General features: G+C 41.5%; 2 long non-coding RNA genes across 5 annotated transcripts in view; both read right to left on the reverse strand.

The window, feature by feature from the left end:
* Positions 1–6,025, reverse strand: part of LOC109490155 — a 20,896-nt gene extending 14,871 nt beyond the window's left edge. Inside the window, exons 1-2 of one of the 2 annotated variants that reach the window (XR_002143419.2) lie at positions 5,728–6,025; positions 5,026–5,114 (exon numbers count right to left, since the gene is read on the reverse strand). This is a non-coding gene — a long non-coding RNA (uncharacterized LOC109490155). Of the gene's footprint in view, positions 1–5,025; positions 5,119–5,727 lie in introns of both variants that reach the window. The other variant, XR_004622186.1, reaches the window with a different exon arrangement.
* A 350-nt stretch (positions 6,026–6,375) lies between these two features.
* LOC117797246 lies at positions 6,376–22,424 on the reverse strand. Of its 3 annotated transcripts, none has more exons than XR_004622187.1 (3): positions 21,792–22,424; positions 17,364–17,471; positions 6,376–6,520 (listed from the first exon to the last, which is right to left on the reverse strand). It is a non-coding gene; the product is annotated as an uncharacterized LOC117797246 (long non-coding RNA). The 3 variants fall into 3 exon arrangements; XR_004622188.1 differs by lacking the exon at positions 6,376–6,520 and adding an exon at positions 15,156–15,220; XR_004622189.1 differs by lacking the exon at positions 6,376–6,520 and adding an exon at positions 16,171–16,405.
* Between the last annotated feature and the right edge of the window lie 90 nt (positions 22,425–22,514).

Consider the following 22,514-nt stretch of genomic DNA (forward strand, 5'->3'; position numbering starts at 1 on the left):
TTTCAGTGGAGGAGCCTGATGTGGGGCTCGATCCCAGAACGCCAGGATCACGCCCTGAGCCGAAGGCAGACGCTTAACCACTGAACCACCCAGGCGCCCTTATCTCTTCATTTTCTTGATAGTATCTTTCACAGAGCAGAAAATTTTAAATTTAATAAAGTCCAGCTTATCAACTTTTTCTTTCATGGATTGTGCCTTTGGTGTTATATCTAAAAAATCATCAGCAAATTCAAGGTCATTTGGGTTTTCTCCTATGTTACCCTCTAGGGATTTTATAGTTTTGTATATTACATGTAGGTCTATGGTCCATTTTGAGTGATTTTGCGAAGGGTGTACGGTCTATGTCTAGATTGATTTTTTTTTAAAGATTATTTATTTATTTATTTGACAGAGACAGCCAGCGAGAGAGGGAACACAAGCAGGGGGAGTGGGAGAGGAAGAAGCAGGCTTCCCAGCGGAGGAGCCCGATGTGGGACTCGATCCCGGAACGCCGGGATTATGCCCTGAGCCGAAGGCAGACGCCTAACGACTGCACTACCCAGGCGCCCCTAGATTGATTTTTTTTGCATGCGGATGTCTACTTGTCCCAGGACCATTTGTTGAAAACTCAAATGGGGGCGCCTGGGTGGCACAGCAGTTAAGCGTCTGCCTTTGGCTCAGGGCTTGATCCCGGCATTATGGGATCGAGCCCCACATCAGGCTCCTCTGCTATGAGCCTGCTTCTTCCTCTCCCGCTCCCCCTGCTTGTGTTCCCTCTCTCGCTGGCTGTCTCTGTCAAATAAATAAAATCTTAAAAAAAAAAAAAAGAAAGAAAGAAAACTCAAATGATCTTAGGTGATATTTATGTAAGTATAATATAAATGTCAGCTGCATGGATGTCCTCAAGCTCTTCGAAATTCAAATAGCAGTTAGTTCAAATACTCATCTCCAATGTCTCTGAGGATTCTCTGGAGCTTAGTCTTCTCTCAGTGTCCTCTGGTTGACGTCTTGTTTCCAGCCACAGTATAGCCCCTCAACTCATTGTTGCTTCTGTCTTTTCCTCACCTCATCCCCTCACTAGAGACTGCCTCAATCTCTTCTCTCTGAAGCACTACTCATCTACACTGTACCTGAGCAGATATTATCAAAGGAAGAGAGGCATGGAGGAGATGACATTTAGGGCAGGATGACCTAAATTGGATTTTAACATTTCTGAGCTTAAAAATCCCTGGTCCGTTCTTTCTTCTGGAGAAATCACTCTGTATCTTTTCCTTTCAGGTTGCAGTCTCTTGGCATTATGCTGGTCCCTCTCGGGGTCACTGCTGACCCATATGACGTCTTTGTGCACATTTAGAAAAAAGCAGCTCTCCTTTAGCAGGCCTTGCAATTCACAGCTTGACAGCAGAAAGTCGGCCAGATTTCAGCCCCAGTGCCGCCTCATCTTGCTTAGCCTTCATACTCCCCTAACTTATTTGTCCTTAATCCCCCAAATTCTTGTTCATTTCTTTTCTTTTTAAAGATTTGATTTATTTATTTGACAGAAAGCAAGAGAGAGAGTGAGAGACAGCGCACAAGCAGGGGAGGGGGCAGAGGGAGAGGGAGAAGCAGACTCCCCACTGAGCAGGGAGCCCAATGCAGGCGCTTGATCCTAGTTCCCCAGGATCATGACCTGAGCCGAAGGCAGAGGCTCAACCGACTGAGCCACCCAGGTGCCCCTCTTGTTCATTTCTTATAGAGTGCTTAAGCTCTTCCATTACTGGCTCTAGGCCATCCAAGTTATTCCCCAGAGTCTCATCTTCATAATTAATTTAAAAAATGTTCTCCTAGGTTCCTCAAAAAGTTAAAAACAGAACTACCCTACAATCCAGCAATTGCACTACTAGGTATTTACCCAAAGGATACAAAAATACTGATTCGAAGAGACACATGCACCTGATGTTTATAGCATTACCAATAATAGCCAAATTATGGAAAGAGCCCAAATGTCCAATGACTGGAGAATGGGTAAAGAAGATGTGGTATGGGGGCGCCTGGGTGGCTCAGTCGTTAAGCATCTGCCTTCGGCCCAGGGCGTGATCCCAGAGTCCTGGGATCGAGTCCTGCATCAGGCTCCTCTGCTGGGAGCCTGCTTCTTCCTCTCCCACTCCCCCAGCTTGTGTTCCCTCTCTCACTGGCTGTCTCTATCAAATAAATAAATAAAATATTAAAAAAAAAAAAGAAGATGTGGTATATATACACAATAGGATACTACTCAGCCATAAAAAAGAATGAAATCTTGCCATTGCAACAACGTGGGTGGAGCTAGAGTGTATTACGTGAAGCCAAGTAAGTCAGTCAGAGAAAGACAAATACCATATGATTTCACTTGTATGTGGAATTTGAGAAACAAAACAGAACATAGGGGGAAAAGAAGAGAGGCAAACCATAAAACAGACTCTTAACTATAAAGAACAAACCAAGGATGGCTGGAGGGGAAGTTGGTGGGGGGATGGGCTAAATGGATGATGGGCATTAAGGAGAGCACTTGTGATGAGCACTGGGTGTTGTATGTAAGTGATGAATCACTGTATTGTACACCTGGAACTAGTACTACACTGTATGTTAACTAACTGGAACTTAAAGATTTATTTATTTGAGAGAGAGAGAGGGAGGGAGCATTAGTGAGAGGGGCAGAGGGAGAGAGAAAATCTCAAGCGACTCCCTGCTGAGTGTGGAGCCCAGCTGGGACTCAGGGCTCAATCCCATGACCTGAGCCAAAATCAAGTCAGTTGCTTAACCAACTGAGCCACCCAGGCGCCCCTTACCTAACTGGAATTTAAAACTTGAAAAAAGTAAAAAGAGAAAAAATAAAAATGCGGTCCTAAGCTATAACAGTTTTAACTCTGGAAGGAACAAAGGGGTGTTAATTTCCCCCCCCTCACTACACATACGTTGTAATGATGATGATAAAGATGAAATAATGACTAACAGCCCTGAAGTAAATATGCTTCAGTTATTATATGAAGACAAAAATGTTTCTCCAGGAACATCAATGGTCCTTTCTTTAACAGGTAAGAGATTGCATATTATACCCATGTTTACAACAGAATAGAAACCAGAGTCTCTAAAGTGCTTCTCCCCTCTCCCTCCTCTAAAGTGCGTTAAGCTCTCACGATCAAAAATGCTTAACTCTGCAGATGCATTTTGCAAATGTATACATATGGCAGGAAGCCAGGATGTTCCTGGAAGACAACAGGATGTCAGTCCAGCTTTACAAAGCATATGTAATTGTCATAGTCATCACATTCTTGAACAGACCATAGGGAAGCAAGAGACATGGGGCACATCTTTGACATAATGTATTTCTGCAATTCTAGGGTATACTGACAGCATATGGGGGAAACAAAAAAGCCAGTGTATTAAATGTTCACACCAACAATAACTTACGTCCTGATTTCAAAACTTTATTTTTTAAAAATTTTTAAAATTTATTTTAATATAACACAATTATTTGCTTTGATGGCTTGGCTTTAATGTAAAAATGTTTTTAAAATACCAGTGTAGTTATCATACCGTGTTATCTTAGTTTCAAGTATACAATATAGCGATTTAACAATTCTATGCATCACTCAGTGCTCACTATAATGGGTATACTCTTTTTTTTTTTTAAGATTTTATTTATTTATTTGACAGAGACAGCCAGCGAGAGAGGGAACACAGCAGGGAGAGTGGGAGAGGAAGAAGCAGGCTCCCAGCGGAAGAGCCTGATGTGGGGCTCGATCCCAAAACGCTGGGATCACGCCCTGAGCGGAAGGCAGACGCTTAACGACTGCGTCACCCAGGCGCCCCTATAATGGGTATACTCTTAATCCCCTTCACCTATTTCATCCATCCCTCCCACCCCGCCTCCCTTCTGGTAATCACCAGTTTGTTCTCTATTGTTAAGAGTTTGTTTTTTGGTTTGTCTCCTTTTTCTTTGTTCTTTGTTAGCATAGTGCCTAGAACACAAGAGTGTCTACTGCTCTGCAGAAATTCAGAAGGAACTGCAACGGAAAGGCTGGGGATTATTTACTCCTTGTATCAGTCAATCTGACTCAACAACTATTTAATGAGCATCTACTGTATACAAAGAATTGGACTGGGAGCAGCTATAGGAGGACATAAAGAAGAATGTTGTGATTATCTTGTCTTAGGAAAAGAGAGCAGATTAGAAATATTTAGTAAATTTAATTTTATTATCTTAATTTTGGGTTTAAATGTTAATTATGTTTTATTTATTTTTAACTATTTATTTATTTATTTATTTATTTATTTATTTATTTATTTATTTATCTGACAGAGAGAGAGAGCGTGCACACATAAGCAGGGGGAGCAGCAGAGGGAGAGGGAGAAGCAGGTTCTCTGCTGAACAGGGAGCCCGACGTGGGGCACTATCCTGGGACCCTGAGATCATGACCCAAGCTGAAGGCAGATGCTTAACTGATGGAGGCACTGAGGTGCCCTTGATTATATTTAAATTATCAAATACATTAAATGAATTAAACTAAATATGTTAAGTATGTTATGTTGCTCTAATATACCTATTTAGTTTAATGTATTGTTTTATATACATGACTTAGATAATTTTGCATTTGTCAATAATGCTAACCAAAGAATGCTTTATTTTTTATATTAAATTTTATTTTTTTAAAGTAATCTCCATGCCCAATGTGGGGCTCAAACTCCCAACACTGAGATCAAGAGTTGCATGCTCCACTGACTGAGCCAGCCAGGGGCTCCAAGAATGCTTTATTTTTAAGTGGCACTAACCCAGTTTCCCCAAGAAAATTAAAATAAATGAAGCAACTAGAGTATATATCTTACCTCTAATTCCTGGAACTGAGGCGTAAATGAACCAATTAAGAAATACCTCTTACTTCTAAAATAGCAAATTTGGGATGTACTAGGACATGACCGGTCCTTGTTCCCAATGACAAGAGTGAATGGCCCTATAGGACACCTTAGGATTAGACATTATCCAGGTATGTGTCATAGCCAGTCTCCAAGATGGTCCCCAGGGATCCTTACCTCTGATAACTGCAGGCCTGGCAAAATCTCATTGCATCCTCATGAAAGACTCCAAGGTAGAACTTCCAGGCCAAGCCGTTTCCAAATTCCTGACTCAGAAGCAATGAGAGAAAACATGATTATTGTTGCTTTAAGCCACTACAGTTTAAGATAAATTATTACTGCTACAGAACGCATTGAGGTGATGTCAAGTCATTGAGGGGTATTAAGCAGAGAAGTACATAGTACAGACTTGCATCTTAGAAATAATGCCACGTGTGGTGTGGAAACTGGGAAACTAAAGGCAGGGCACTGGTTAGGAAGCTATCATACCATCCAGGTAGGATGCGGTAGGGACTAAAATTAAGTGAGTGGCAATCAAGCTGGAGGTTAGAGAAATGGATCAAAAAGTGTTTATAAGGGATGCCTGGGTGGCTCAGTTGGTTAAGCATCTGCCTTTGGCTCACATCATGATCCCAGGGTCCCTCCCTATTCAGTGGTGAGTCTGCTTCTCCCTCTCCCTCTGCTCCTCCCCAGTGCTTGTGCTCTCTCTCTCTCTAATAAATAAATATTAAAAAAAGAAAGACGTATCTGTCTATGTCAGAAGGAAACAGCACACTCAAATAGGATAATTCAAGGTGAGTTTAATAAAGGTAACATTTACACAAGTGCGTGCAGTGTGTAGGAAGACCACCAGGATAACAGTATCAGGGCTAGTCCTACCTGTTGGCCAGGGAGGGAGCACACAATCCAGAGAGATGTGGAGTCTCCCAGAAGAGGGGTGTGACCTTTCAGGGATGAAGTTGGACAATTATAACACCACCTTCACTGTCTTCTCTTCCTCTAGTCTCTGCTGGAGATCTTTATTGGTCGAACCCAACTGGAAGTCAAAGATCATGTGGGCCAGTCACTCTACAGAGCAGGGTGAAGAAGGGTGAAGAGTAGATCTGGAGGGCAAATGGATATCTTGTCTACAACGTCATACAATTTATCAAGTAGTCAGAGCTGGGTATTACGTACACCAAGATTCTAGAAGGAAAAAAAAAAAAAGAACACAGAAATCATTTTAGTCTCTACCTCTCCTGCCACAGCCAAATGGTCACTTAATGGAGGCAGTCCTATCTTTTATAAACACTTGTTTTTAAAGATATTTATTTATTAGAGAGAGAGATCATGAGCAGGGAGGGGATGGGTAGAGGGAGAAGCAGACCTAAGCCCAAGACAGATGCTTAACCGACTGAGCCACCCAGGCGCCCCCGACAGATACATCTTGATAGAAGGAATTTGCCAAGCTATTATTGGCCATAAACATCCAATTATAAATTAGCTTATGAGATTGCTTTTCAAAGTGTAACTACCTAAGGTTGTGCTTGGAGGGAATGAGGCATAAAACAAATAAGTCTTCATAGAGATAAAAAAAAAGAAACAATACAATACAACGAAAAGAGCAGGGCTGTGAAACCAGGAGATCTCAGCTTGAGTTCCAGATCAACACTTTGGGTCTCATTTTTCTCAACTGTAAAACAAGAGTTTTAAAATAGTTTAGTGGCCTTTGTTTCTTTTTAAGATTTTATTTTTAAGTACTCTCTACACCCAACGTGAGGCTTGAACCCACAACCCTGAGATCAAGTCGCCTGCTCTTCTGACTGAACTGGCCAGGCACCCTGAGATCAGTGGCTTTCGATCTGTATTTCACAAAATGTCACAGTTCCAAGCGGTACCTCAGTGTCCACCAACCTGGGAGGGGAGAGACACAGAGAAAGGACAGGAGGAAAGAGACAGAGCCCTACCCTACTTCAACGAAGGCAGCTCTGTTGTCTGCTTTATATGGCACAAAGTGACTAAAGGTGTGATTTATGATTCCAGATCAAAGACAGGCTACTTGATTTTAGAGACTTTGGAGGTCATGGATACAAGACTGGGTATTCTAGCTGCCAGTCCTGTAGGGAAAGGTGGCCTTTGGGCTGTGTGTGTGTGTGTGCGTGCACGCGCGTGTGTTTAAAGAGCAGTTTGGGAGATCTGCCCTTTGTGTGCATTAAACTGGGTGGGGAAGGACATCTTCCTTCCCTCTTCTAGGAGTCACTGTAGCTGTGTGTGTGTGGCGGGGGGGCAATCCAGGGCAATGCTGGGGATGGTAGAAACTAGTCCAAATCGGAGTCTCCACACTCCCAGAAGAGACCAGTAGGCAAGCGAGAGAAGACTGGGTCCCAGCCCGAGTCTGCCCCCTGGAGTTCATGGAGGTATTAACAGAGAGGAATTCTGGACAAGGAAAAAAAGACATGTTCCTGGGATTGGTATGCACGTGTGTGCGTGTGGTAGACTTGTTTAGTTTTAATGTTAAAAGGAATGTGAATATTTCAGACCCCTATCTGGGAGAAGCGGCCCATACGCATGACATATCAACAGTGCATGGGCACAGAACAGGTGCTCAAAACTGGGGAATAAATGAATGCGTGATGAATGAAAAGTGGGTGAATTCTGGGTTACACTGCACTAGAAGATAAGGGTTCTGCTTTTAAACGCATGTGTGAAAAGCGGTGAGCTAGTTCACATTAGAAGTCCAGTTGGCTGTGATGGCCAGCGAGCGTGGGCAGACCTGTTCTTGCCGGACCCTTGCAGGTCCTTTAAGACATCAGGAATGGCTACTGGGTACTGGCAAAAGCAGGGAAAGAAAAATAGTAGAGAATACAAATCTCAAATGATGCATATTTTTCTATATCTGTCATTGGCATGTTCTTTCTTTTATCGTTCAACAAGTTCAAAGAAAGATTTCAATGAGTTAAAGCTGCAAAATAGTCACTAGATTTTTTTTCAACTTTTTATCTTGCAATAATTACAGGTTCACAGGAAGTTGAAAAACATACGGAGAGACTAGTGTATCTTACAACAAAATATGTTTTTTTTAAATGTAAAATCCAGTTAAATATTTTGGGGTCACTTTATTGCATTTAGTTATTTTTCTGGCATGTTGATTATTTTAGAAATTAGGATAGAACAGATAATTGATCACATTTAAATGGCTTCTTAGACACACTTCTGATTAAGGAATCAAGTTGGTTCTCCAAAAAAAGTTGTTGGTTTCTCTTTCGATAAGACTTCAGAAAAAAAATCACTCAATAGGAAAGTTACAGAGAGAAAGGGTTATATTTACGGTGTTTCAAAAATGAGGAGTCCTTCGTGAAACCATTAGCTTCCTGGCTCTCTGGAAGGTAACCAGTAGAGGGCACTCCAGGCTTCACAGACTGCAGAAAACGCTCGTCTATCAGTCCAGAAGCCTTAATTTTTCCTTCACCTTATTGTGAGCTTGCCTCTTGGATGATTGCAGAGTAGTTTTCTTGGTGACAAAAACCAAAACTTCTGAACTCCCAAACAGCCATGTTAATATTACATGAATAATTCAAAAGTAACCCAATGTTCTTGCACCAGTGTGGCCCCATTACTCAACTTCTTTGAATCAGTCACTTAATGCTACAGGATTCCAGGAGATAACATACCCATGATTATCAGGATGCCTTGATCCTGGACGCTTTTGCCTGAATCCACATACATTACTTGAACCCAAATGCAGTGCAGAGCTATTTCTACATCCGCCTCCAAATGAAAAGACCAACGTGCTCTGAGCAGCTTGGCAGGAGAGCAAAGCATGCTCTTTTTCACCTTTTCTAAACAGTGTACAAATTAGGATTATGATTTTCCCCATAAACATGCAGACGTAACTAGAACTTCAGCAGAAATAAACCAGTGTGTGCATTAGATGCCACAGAGCTCCTCTGCAAGTGGGAGGAAAACTAATATATGCCCGAAACTTAGCACTCATCAGGCACTTGCTGGGTGTTTTAACACACAGTTTCATTTCATGCTCCTACTGACATGCCTACCTGGGGAAACAAAAGTTGCTCAAGGACATCCAGCTAGTTCAAGGACATCCAGAAGCAAACCCAGATGTTCCTGGCTCTGTGTGCTTTTTTTTTTTTTTGGAGGTGGGGGCAGCCCTGCTCTGTACTGAGTCACTCTGCCATGACTTGTCCTGGCATTTTCTGGGAATGTGTTCCACAGTGAGATTCATGTTCAGTGATTTCCGATGGCTTTTTTTTGGAATTTGCCTGTTGCTTACAATATGCCATCTGTTGTTATGAAAGTGCCCCAAACTGTGGTAATAGAGGTTTTTTTTTTTTTTTTTTTTTTAAAGAACTTTTTTGTAGAGACTGAATGGTGGGAGAGGAGGGCTGGGTGAGGGCAATGAAGGGAGACCTTTGTTTTTCACTCTGTATGCTTTTGTAATGTTCGAATGTTTTATGATTAGAACATATTCATGTATTTTTTTAATAAAAAAGGAAAAAAAGAAACTTTCCAGGGAAATATGAAGAAACAGTGTAGAAAGAACCACAGTGCAGTATTTTTTATGATATATTTATGACATATTTATAGTAATTTGAAGATAAAGACCTCTTTTGAGGGAGGAAAAAAAGAGGACCAAGATGGCATTATATGGCTATTTTCTTCTCTTCATCCCTCACACCCTACACACAGAAACACAAACAAAAGCCTCTTATTGTTTCCCCTGATGGAACAACGATGACTAAGTGAATAAATCATCCAGTCACCAAAACTTCATCCCTAGTCATTTGACACCATGTAGGGAATACTATTGGCAATGCGCAGCTGTTCGAATCCGAAGCAGCACCACCCCTGGAGGTTAGAGGGTATGAAGAACAGGAAAGAGCTGGTCGATACTACTCGTCACTAAATGAACTACGGCTGTCTCATTTCAAGGGTTGTGCCGTTAGTTTGAGGGTGAGAGGGGTGAAAATATGCATCCCCCTTTCTTCTCCTGAACTCCAGCACAGACTAGCTTCATATGTGGAAGGAAACAAGTTTGAAAATTTTAGGGTTGAATTTGTAAACTAGAGCCTGTTAAATTCATTCACGGCCCAGTAAACACCTCTCAAGTAAAACCTGTGCCAGTACACTGAAGTACGCTGGGGTTAATCATTAGACACGAAAAGGGCTTATTAATCTCCCCCGATGACTCAGGATCTGCTGAGCAGAGTTCACCGCAGAGAAGCACGACAATGGGAACAGTGCACGACTCTTACCCCTCCATTAGTCACACTGCTTTTGAAACCTTATTAAAAGTGGAGCATTGTGAAAGCTCTATTTATTCTAGTTATTCTGGCAAAAATCCCCTCCTTATGTGGCAAGAGCACCTTAAACTTCTTTTCAACTTCCAGCAGTCGGTACCCTGCTTTGCCTGTCACCACTGGAATAATGAGAACTGCTTACGTGTTCATCAGTGCCTCCCGTGCAGGGCCAATTTTGTGCGTAGATACTTAGTGTATTACATGCACGTGTGTGTATATGTATGTATCGTGTATATGTGAGTGTACGCACACATACACGGGTATGTACACAATACACACATTTACGCATACATATACGTATATGTATATTCATATGTTTTGTTTTAAGAAACTGAGGGCCTAGGGGCGCANTCTGAGTCCCCCAGCTCCTCTCCCGGCCTGGTCTTGAGAATTAATTTACACCTTGAATTAAAAACCATAAGCAGCTCAGGGGTGGGATTCGTTGTTTCTTCCTCATTACCTCTGCACCCTAATCCCTGATACCTCGCTGCTTTGCTTCTGGCCTGGAAGTTTCCTGAGTTTCAGACTAGCCTCCTCAAGGACAGTCCTTCTCCCGGGGAAGTCACCTATCCTGTGGCTTCCGCTTTCACTTCTCTGTGACTTTCTTTACCTTACCTAGGAAGAGGATCAGGTTCCCATCTCCAATCACAACCCATTGGGCTTGTCACCTGAAAGTTCTGTCATTACTTTGACTTGAACAAGCCCCAAGATGAATGCCCCATCCCTTCCTTCCTTAGGCCTGCCATTGTATAGATGCTGTTAATGTGTGTCATTCTGTGTAAATATGCAAAGAACTGAAAAAGTTAAAAATTGAAAAATAGCGGGATTATTTTCAGTACAAGCTACTTTTTAAAAAAAAAGTACAGGTATCAGAAATAAAGATGAAAAATTGCTGGGGCCCATATTTAGTTATGAGGCCCAATATGTAAATAAAAATTAAGAGGAAAACAACAGCTTTAGCACCAAAGGGGGAAGTGCTAAATTTCAGAATAAGTGGATGAGACATGACAATTAAATGTAATGTATGATTTTTTTCCTTTTTTCTTTTTTTAAGTCTAGATTTTTTTTTCAACCTATGGAGGATATTATTGGGATAACTGGGACTATTTGAATATGGACTGTATATTAGATAATACTAGTGCATTTATGTTAAATTTCCTGAGCGAGATACTCATTCTGCGGTTGTGTAGGACGAATGTCCTTCTTAGGAAATATACACTGAAGTGTTTGGGGATGAAGTGTCACAGTGTCTATAATTAACTCTTAAATGCTTCAGCAAAAAGTTAAAAATTAAAAGCAGAATGAGAGAAAACAAATGCAGTGACATTCTAACGATAAATCTAACAGAACAGCACGTGGTGTTCACTGTACTACTTACCACTCTTCTATATGTTTGAAATTTTTCAAAATAAAAAGTTGGGGGAAAAGCTGTGACCGGTAATGAAAATCCCTCTTCTGATTCAAGGACTCTGCGTGTGTGTGTGTGTGTGTAAGGTTATCGTGGTTTAAGTTTATATTTAGAAATTTTGGATGTATAATCATTCAAGAAAGCAGATGTGATCATTATCTATTTAAAACCAATAACAGTTTGAACTGTTCTAATGGGTGGAAGGGCTGCTTAGGAATGTTGCTTCCGGAAGGGGGGGTTGTGTCAATCCCCTCTCTGAAGGCCTCCGCCACTTGGCAGCAAGCCCTGCTGGCTGGACATATGCCCCGTGAAGAAACTGGGCCGCATGTCTGCCTGTGTTCAGATACAGGCGTGGTGCTCTTGGTCCTGCCCCACGGACTGGGTCACCACTGGAGGTGGGAAGTAACACATCGCTCCTGCCAGTTGTCGAGCTCTGTCCTAAGCTTTCGCATACATCATCTCTGTCCCGTCCCTCTGCACAGCTTCCTGGTGAGGTGGGAATTATCATTCCCAGCCACAGAGGAGAAAACAAAGCTCATGAGTAATTAAGTTTTAGCCTGAAGTCTTAAAGCTGAGGAAGTGTGGGGAGCTGAGACTCAGACCAGGTCTTTCCACACAGAAAACCTAACCGTTGTTACAAAATTGGTCTCTCCGACTCCACGTTGCCCTGACTGGAACATGAGGCACAAATCTTGGATAGCTGACATTTTATCATCCACTTGGTTGTGGAGCCAAACTGCCATTTGCTATGGAGAAGCTGGAGGTTGTGTAAGTCTGTACCCATCGAGGAGGGGGTTACCCGGCTTCCAGGGCTGGCTGCGATGTTGACACAAGTAAAGTCAAACAGTTTGGCTGAATTCTTTCCTGCTCGCGAGCACAGTATTAGCAGCTCTGAGGGGCTCTGCCCTAGCAGCTGTACTTGAGTAGATGAATCCGTTCCGAGCTGGCCTTCTCACCTCTCTTTAAGTTGGCAACGTAAGGGTTTTGTTTTTGCTTTTCAGAAAGTGACTCAGGACTTAATTCCCTGACTTTCAATGATCTTGCTTCCTACTGCTGATCCTCCGGCCCAGTGGTCCTTCGCTTTCGCAGTGTTCATTCTTTTCGTTTTAAAAATAGAATTGAAACTAGACGTGGGTTTTGTTTNGGTTTTTTTTTTTTTTTTTTTTTTTTTTTTTTTTTTTTTTAGATTTTATTTACTTATTTGACAGAAAGAGAGCACAAGCAGGGAGAGCGGATGGCAGAGGGAGAGGGAGCCTGATCTTGGGCTTGATCCCAGGGTCTCAGGATCAGGACCTGAGCCGAAGGCAGACAGAAAGCAGATGCTTAACCAGCTGAGCCACCCAGGCGCCCCTTGTTTTCCGTTTTTTTCTTTTCCAAGGAAAGTTTTTTTTTTTTTTTAATTTTAAAAGTAACATTTTTTATCAGATCAAAATCTATAACAAGAGCAGCTATTTATTGATATGGCAGAAATCGTACTAAGCGATTTATAAGTATTACTTTATTTGCTTCCTGCAACAACTTTGTGAGTGGTATTCTTCTGCGGGGAAGTTAAGTAACTTGCCCAGGTCACTGAACAGACGTCTAGGTGGCAGAGGTAGAGCTGCGCCTGGAACTCAGTTCTAGCTAACAGCAGAGTCTATGTTCTTAGTTACAGCTGCCTCCATATTTGGAAAATACAGAAAGTCTGAAGAAATAAATTCCCCTGAAATCCTGTCTACCGAAATAAACCATCATTAACATTATTTTCAACCTTTTTCTCTGTATATATATATCTTTTGCATATATACAATATATATTTTCATACAATGTTAACTGAAAAGCAGGGAACAAAGCTATACTGAATAATTTTACTTTAAAAAATATCAATAAATAGGACTCTTATTCCACATTCATCATGTCTTCTCTTTCTTTTTTTTTTTTTTTAAGATTTTATTTATTTGAGTGGCACCTGGGTGACTCAGTGGGTTAAGCATCTGCCTTGGGCTCAGGTCATGATCCCAGGGTCCTGGGATCGAATTCTGCATCTGGCTCCCTGCTGAGCAGGGAGTCTGCTTCTTCCTCTGCCCCTCTCTCCTCTAACCCCCTCATCTGCATGCACTCTCTCTCTCACAAAAAGAAATAAATAAAATCTTAAAAAAAATTTTATTTGAGAGAGAATGTGTGTGTGTGTGTGGGGGGGGGGTAGAAGGAGAAGGAGAAGCAGGCTACCCACTGAGCAAGAAGCCTGACCAGGACCCTGGGATCATGACCTGAGCCCAAGGAAGAGACTTCTCTGACTCAGCCACCCAGGTACCCCTCATTATGTCTTTTTAATCTAACATGATGTAATGAGTATTTTCCAATATCATTAAATATTACTCAGAAACATGATTTTTAATGGCCACAATATTTCATTATGTAAATTTCCTATCATTCGATCTTTATGTTGATACCTTTTCTTCTCTCATAAATAAAATTGTGGTAAACATCGACATATAGTTTTATTCTGTTCTTATGAATGGTCAAATCTATACTGAGCTCCTACATGTGCTAGCTACTGGGCTAGGTACCAGAGAGGCAGTGATGAGCAGAAGAGGCATGGTCTCATCCTTTAGGGAGTTACAATCTAGTGAAGGAGATTTAATCTACATTAATCCACTGGTCACAAAAAAACCCTGTAAATACATACTGTGATAAAAGGGAAAGGCACATGTTGCTAAGAGCATGTACCACCAGAGTCTGCTCTCATCTGGGGGATTACAGAAAACCTCTCCAAGGAAGTAATAATGGGCTTGAGATCTGAGTGACAAGTAGGAGTTGGCTGAGCAAGGATGCTGGACGAGAGCATTCTAGGCAGTGGGAACAGTGAGCACAAGGGTCCTGTAATGGGAAGCAGCACAGGGCACTTGAGGAGCAGTCAGCATAGTCGGAGTAGATGTAGCCTGGAAAGCAAGAGGGTATAGGAGCTAGACAGGTGGGGGAGGTGGCAAAAGGGTGGGGGTTGGTCCCTACAGGCCTCATTGAAGGTCTTTTTTTTTTTTTTTTAAGATTTATTGATTTATTTGAGAGAGAGAGACAGAGAGAGAGCGAGCGAATGCACACACGCCTGTGCAAGTGCAAGCTGGAGCAAGAGAATCTCAAGCTGACTCCCCACTGACCGTGGAGTCCCCTGCACGGCTCCATCTCACAACCCTGAGATCATGATCTGAGCCAAAATCAAGAGGCAGCCACTTAACTGACTGGGCCACCCAGGAGCCCCTCATTGAAGATCTTAAACTTTTTTTTTTTTTNGACCCTGAGATCATGATCTGAGCCAAAATCAAGAGGCAGCCACTTAACTGACTGGGCCACCCAGGAGCCCCTCATCGAAGATCTTAAACTTTTTTTTTTTTTTAAAGATTTTATTTATTTATTTGACAGAGATAGAGACAGCCAGCGAGAGAGGGNTGAAGATCTTAAACTTTTTTTTTTTTTAAAGATTTTATTTATTTATTTGACAGAGATAGAGACAGCCAGCGAGAGAGGGAACACAGCAGGGGAGTGGGAGAGGATGAAGCAGGCTCATAGCGGAGGAGCCTGATGTGGGGCTCGATCCCATAACGCTGGGATCACGCCCTGAGCCAAAGGCAGATGCTTAACGACTGCGCTACCCAGGCGCTCCCCCTCATCAAAGATCTTGATCTTGATCCTAAAATGTAAAGAGACCGAAGGATTGTAAACAGGATGAACTCTGAGCTGGGCAAGATTCCTCTGCTTGCAGGATGGAGGACACGCTGGAGATGCAGCATGGGGAAGCTTGTGGAAGCCTGACAGTAATCCTGGTGAGAGATGATGGCAGCCGGGGCCAGGGGCACAGGAAGACGTGGACAAATCTGAGAGATCTTCTAGAAGATAAGACTTGGAGGACTGGTGATGGGTTGGTTAAGGAAAGGTGAAGGAGAAGGAGGTGTCAGACTGCTGTCTGGTTTCTGACTTCAAAACTAAAGGCACAGACTTCAAACAGGAACGTGGGCAAAAAAGCAAGTTTGTGGGAGGTAGTACTGTCATGAAGCTGGGTTAGGAAATCTTTTTCTTCTTTTGTAAAGAACCAATTTTTATCATCTTGGTTTAATTTAAAATTTAGGAGTTTAATTTCCACATATTTGGGGATTTCCCAAATTACTTGTCATTATTAATTTCTAATTTCACTCCATTGTGATCAGACAATGTATTTTGTCTCGATCCACTGATTCAAACCAGGAAGGCAAAGACAATTTTTTCTTTCATTTTCCCTTTGATTTTCCAGGACTTAGCATGGCACATGGTGGCAGTTAATAGAAGAATGAAAGTATCATCCCGTAGATTAGTTTACTGGTCATAGGGGAAAACACAGCTGTGTAATGGGAGGGATCAGCCTGTGATCATCTGACCACACTGATCAATCATGAACTATCTGTGGGAGAACCAGATAACACGAGCACCTGACCTGATGCAGGATGAAGGACACAGAATCACCTAGGAAGTATTCCTATCAAATATGTTTAGCCTGGGGGCACCTGGGTGGCTCAGATGGTTAAGCCTCTGTCTTCGGCTCGGGTCACGATCTCCACGTCCTGTGATCCAGCCCTGAGTTGAGCCCCATGTCAGGCTTACGGCTCTCGGGGAATCTGCTTCTCCCTCTCCCTCTGCCTCTCTGCCTGCTTGTGCTCTGTTTCTCTCTCTCTCTCAAATGAATAAATAAAAAAATCTTTATTAAAAAAAATGTTTAGCCTATGTCTAACCAAACTTTTAGGTCTAACTTACAGGAAATGCAGGGGATAGGGAAACAAGGAAATAACATCACAGGAAACCATTAGACAAATCCAGGGGAGAGATTCTTCAGGACACTAAGTTTCTTCAACAAGTCAGTGGCATTAAAAAAGAGAAAAAAAAAAAAAAAGGTTGTTGGAGACTGTTCTAGATTACAGGAGACTTAAGAAGAACAAAACCAAATGTAATATGTGCACTTTGTTGGACAGCGGTTCAAATACACAAGCTGTAGAAAGACATTTTGGGGACAATTAGGGAAATTTGAATATATATCAGGTATTAGATTATATTAAGAAACCACTGATCTGTTAGGTGTAATAATGGTCTCTTTTTGATACACAGCCAGGGCTCAGAATCCCAGGGTCAGGCCCAGTGGGACTCAAGCATCAGACCTGGGTATCTATCTACAAGACCAACGGCAGGTGTAATCTCCTTGGATTTATCTCAGCAGTGAGGAGAGAACCTCTGCTCCAGGAACATAGCTGCTAAGGGTCTGATGTCTAAAAATTATGGATGGCAGGTCTGGATTCATAAAATTTCCAGTAAGCCCAACAGTTTCTTGGAAAGCAGGTAAATCTCACTGCCATGAAGAACCCACAAGGATACAATGTTATGACTGATTCTTCTAAATAAATCAATAATAAGTAGGTCATGTGCTGCCCTACTTTTCATGTGTTCTATGTCACTGTCCAGGGAGAAATGAACCCTTCCTGTTAGCATTCCTGGTAAAACTTCAGCTTTGGTCAGTTCTCTTTCACAGCTCCTTCTTCATGTCTGCACACGCAATGTGGGGATATGAAAGTCTACACTAGGAAGTGGGATTTCTTATTTTGCTTTAGAATAGGCTTATGTATCCTAGGAACTGCGTTTCCTGCTACCTTAAAAAAACACAAGCAGTTGCGATGGTTTGGATTTTGTCTATTTTGTTTTTTATTAATGTAACTATTTGTAGAATTTATCTTGCTTTTTTATCTAATTATCATCCTAATGAAATCAACCAGAAATTGGACAGCTAGATCACCACAGTTTGGATGGTCACCTACCTGGCCTTGGTCCGGGAATACTGTGTAAAGTAAGGTCCACAAGTCTATTTACATCTCACTTCTCTTATCTCCATGCAGAGCTTGCAGCCCAGATTCTACATAACATTTCTGGTATTGGGGAAAAGAGGAAAGGAGGGAATTTACATTCATTGAGTAGCTATTATTGGCCAAGCATTATACTATTTCACCTATGTTCACTCAATTGGGGATGAATACAAAGTAGTAGTTAAGAGGGGTGGTTCTAAAAAATGAAACGAGAGAGGGGCGGGGAGAGGAGGGAGATATGTGTGGGGGGAAGCAGGGATATAAAACTGGCAAAATGTTAACAATTATGGAATCCAAATGGAGGGTATACAGGTACTCTATACTATTACCCAACTTTAAATTTTTTCACAAACATGGGGCAGTAGAGATTACGGAAAAAAAATCTTAAAACCAATTACTTTTTCACAATTAAAAAAAAAATTTCTCCAAATACTTAAATGTAGTTGTCATATGACCTAACATATAACTACTAAATATACAGCCAAGAAATGAAAACTTACATCTGTACACAAGAAAACTTGTACGCAGATGCTCGTAGCTCCACTATCTATGATAGTCAAAAAGTGGAAATAACCCAAGAGGCCGCTCATCAACCAAAGTGGTATATCCATATAATGGAATATTATTTTATTTGGCCATAAAAAGGAATGAAGTTCTGATATATGCAATGCCATGGATAAACTTTGAAAGAATTATGCTAAGAAGCCAATCACAAAAAACACATATTTTATGATTCCATTTATATGAAATGTCCAGAATAGGCAAATCTCTATAAACAACAGATTAGTGGCTGCTTAGGGCTGAGAGTAGGAGGCTGAGGTGGAGTGATTCTTAATGGGTATGGGGTTTCTTTTGTAGGGCATGGGGGATAAGAATGTTCTAAAATTAGATTGTGGTGATGGTTACATAACTGTGACTATACTAAAAACCATTGAATTGTACACTTTACATGGGTAAATTGTATGACATATCAATTATATCTCAATAAAGCTGTTTTTTTAAAAAAGATTTATTTATTTGACAGAGATAGAGACAGCCAGCGAGAGAGGGAACACTAGCAGGCTCATAGTGGAGGAGGCTGATGTGGGGCTCGATCCCATAACACCGGGATCACGCCCTGAGCCGAAGGCAGACGCTTAACCGCTGTGCCACCCAGGCGCCCCTCAATAAAGCTGTTTTAAAAAAAAGGATAACAGGTCAAGACTACCTGGGTTTGGATCCTGTCTCTATCACCTTCTTTGTCATGTAAACCTTGGGCAAGCTATTTAAACTGTAGGCTACGGTTTCTAAACTAAACAGAGGAGTACTAGCACCACTACTAGCCTTGTTTGGAGGAATAATCTGTGAGAAAATCTATGTGAAGTGTGCATAGCAAGCTTTCAATAAATGTTAGCTATGGTGATGACAATGATGATGGATTATCCAACAACCCTAGAGTTTGGCACTATTCCCATTTTTCAGATGAGGACTCTGAGGCCCACCAAAGTTAATACTTTGCCGGGGGGTCATGCACCTAATAGGTAATAGGAGCAGGTATTCTGATGACACGTGACTGTGAAAGCCAGGCTGCCAGAGTAGATGTATTTTTGTGGTATAATATGCATTTATAGAAGGCACTTTAAGAATTACGTAACTGCATGTGAGAAATTAATATGCTAAAAAAACACGTCTAATTTTGACATAGCCTTTTATGCCAAAGCGACATTATTTAATATTCCCCAAACTGCTCTAGCTTGATCCTCTGACATAAAGTGCATCGATAGATGACAATTTGCCACTGTGCAAAACAGNGAATTACGTAACTGCATGTGAGAAATTAATATGCTAAAAAAATACGTCTAATTTTGACATAGCCTTTTATGCCAAAGCGACATTATTTAATATTCCCCAAACTGCTCTAGCTTGATCCTCTGACATAAAGTGCATCGATAGATGACAATTTGCCACTGTGCAAAACAGACTTCCACGTGGTATACCTGAATGGCCCTGGGCTATTTTGACAGCCAGGTGAATGGAATTAATCATGTATTTTCTAGGTCCAGCATGTAACACTTCCCACCTTGTGTTATGGCTATTTACATATATTTCTTCTCTTCTCAGCCCAGCTCCTTTAGGGCACTGAAGGATGCTACACGTAGAATGTATTCACTCAATTGTTTTTGAAAGAGTGAGTGAATGAGCAAAAAAGATGAACAAATACATGTGAGCCACACACTTCAACAGTCACTGGCTCTAATACTGGCAACATACTTTCCTACAGATTGTGACTTCATACGAAGGGCTGGATGGAGAATAAGATTTACAACTAAAGAGTTAAGGTATTCCTCATCCCAGAATTGGACAAAAAGTCCTAATAACACTTACTGATTAAGCTATAAATTGAACTACCACATATTTCCCAAAGTACTGGAAGTTCCCATTTACTCACCTCCCTCTTTATCCCACTCCCAAAACCATACACATGTACACAGCTGGGATTTTCTAGCTGCTTCCCTAAATATGTTAAACAATGCTTGATTAAGGTTAACAGTCTAATGTAGAATGTACTAGAGCTCTATTTAAGAGGTACACACTGTGAAAAGCCTTCTGGCTGCCGTAGGAAACCAGTCTAGGTTTTAAAAAGAAATCTAGCCTGGGGCACCTGGGTGGCACAGCAGTTGGGCGTCTGCTTTTGGCTCAGGGCGTGATCCCTGCGTTATGGGATCGAGCCCCACATCAGGCTCCTCCGCTATGAGCCTGCTTCTTCCTCTCCCACTCCCCCTGGCTTGTGTTCCCTCTCTCGCTGGCTGTCTCTATCTCTGTCAAATAGATAAATAAAATCTTTGAAAAAAAAAAAAAGAAGTCTAGCCGGCTACAGCCAACTGGACCTGAGTTCTACACCTTCCTGGACAGCAATTTCATACGTGGCACTTGGGGCTGTGTCTGGCACATAGTAAGCATTTAGTAAATGTCTGCTGTATGAATGACTGAAATTGTCTGCTTTTCTTTGGCTCCTATTCATCTTGCCCATATTTTGTATTAGAATTCTCATTTTTCTGGGTACAGATTTGAGTTCCACCGTGGGGACTAGGGGCAAGGCTTTAGATGAAAAAATAAGAGGGATATTGGAAAATCAGTCCAATTAGAGAAAGAGGAAAGTGAAGGGATTTATAAAAGATGAGAGTTTTTTAATGCAAAATATTATTTTAGGGTTTGAGCTCTGTGCAGGTCAATTTAATTCTCTTTATTCTGTGGCCATCGTATGGTCCCAAACCTGTCATCTTCTGTTAATGTATGTCCTTAAAGAGGGAAGGGAAGGCAAAGCAAAAAGGAAACCCAATACCAATTTTGAGGGGGAAAAAGCGTCTCAAAACACAGGTCCTACTAAGTAAAAGTCAGTGATGTTATCTTTGAAGATGAGATAATGCTTTAATGAACTCAAAGACTATGAAGATTATGAATGCGCTCCCTGATAACTCCCTGACTACAGGCAAAATAAATATCCAGAGATTAAATGAGGCAGGATATACTACTGTAAAATGTGGAAGCACAGGACCGCTTGGATCCCCCACAGTTCACATGAAAGTTCATTCTCTTGTTCAACAACCTTTTAATTTAAATGCTTTCTATATACCAGGAACTATTTTAGGGGCTGGAGATCCAAATTTGGGGCTAAAAAGAATGTGAAGCATGAAGAACATCAGGAAATATTCAGAGGAGAAAGTTGCAAGAATTAATATTGGTAAAAACCTTCATCTGACCCTATAAGGCCCCACAGAGTACTGACTAGTCTTTCTCTTCCTTGACGGATAACTTTCTTGGAAGAATAATGTAGGGGCGCCTGAGTGTTTCAGTCAGTTAAGCATCTGCCTTCGGCTCAGGTCATAATCCCAGGGTCCTGGTATTGAGCCCCATGTGGGGCTCCCTGTTCAGCGGGGAGTCTGGTTCTCCCACTCCCACTTCCTCACCCACTGCCCCTTCCCGTTTGTGCATGCTCTCTCTCAAACAAATAAAATCTTAAAAAAAAATCTATACCTCTACTATTGTACAGAATTAAGAATGAACATTTAGAAACTTTTACAGCAATTTGACATGGCCAGGACCTCCAAGCCTGTCGTCAGTGGACTTGTCTTTTTGAACAGAGTGTAGACCAGTTAGGCTGTCATCCAACTCTCAGGGTACCTTGTACCTGGTGCAAGTGACACGCTAGTCATGCACAGAAGGACTGCTGTCAGTCCATGACAGATTGGAAATTACAGATACTGTGCTTCACCACAGACATTCAAAAAGCACTGGTCTATGCCACACTGTTTCTACTTTATCACTTGTTCAGTCTTCAAGCCATTTCAAACTGGCATCAGCCCTCCCCATGCTGCTGAAAATGCCACAGGAAATGTTACTGACCTCCTTATGGCCAAGTCTGGTGGATTCTTTTTTGTCCTCATGCTATGTGACATCTCCAGCATTCGACACCCTTTGCTTCTGTAACATTACGGAAGTTGTATTCTCCCACCTCACTGACAACTCCTTCTTTCTGTCCAGACTTCTCTTCTGCTTACTCGTCGGCCTGTTTCTCTTCTCATGTTACACTCACACAGATTACTGCTGGGCAATCTAACTGATGTTCCATGGTTTCGACTATACACTGTTGACTTTTAAATCTCTATTTCCAGGCTTATAAACTTGATGGTACACGAATGTGCTTAGAATATTTACAAAAAGAAATCAGTTTAAGAAAGCAAGATAAACAGAGAATAAATTTTCATTTACAATTGTTTTCAAAAATTATACATTATTTAGCCCCAGAAACCATTTTTAGTCCAAATGAAATCTTAGATGAAACTCTAACATATAAAACAAAATAAAAGCAGCTTCTCTGAAATGGATGTGAGCCCTATTCATTTAGTCCTTTACTTCCTGGGGCTCTCAGGTAATTGCTAAACCATGGGGTTTCTTTTTTCTCTTTCTTTCTTTCTTTCTTTCTTTCTTTCTTTCTTTCTTTCTTTCTTTTTTTTCTCTTTTTCTTTCTTTCCTTCCTTCCTTTCTTCTTTCTCTTTTTTTCTTTTTCTTTCTTTTTTAAGTAGGTTCCACACTCAACATGGGGCTTCAGCTCTCAACCCTGAGATC

Source organism: Ailuropoda melanoleuca, chromosome 20, assembly GCF_002007445.2.
Source record: "Ailuropoda melanoleuca isolate Jingjing chromosome 20, ASM200744v2, whole genome shotgun sequence".
In the NCBI taxonomy this organism is placed as follows: Eukaryota; Metazoa; Chordata; class Mammalia; order Carnivora; family Ursidae; genus Ailuropoda; species Ailuropoda melanoleuca.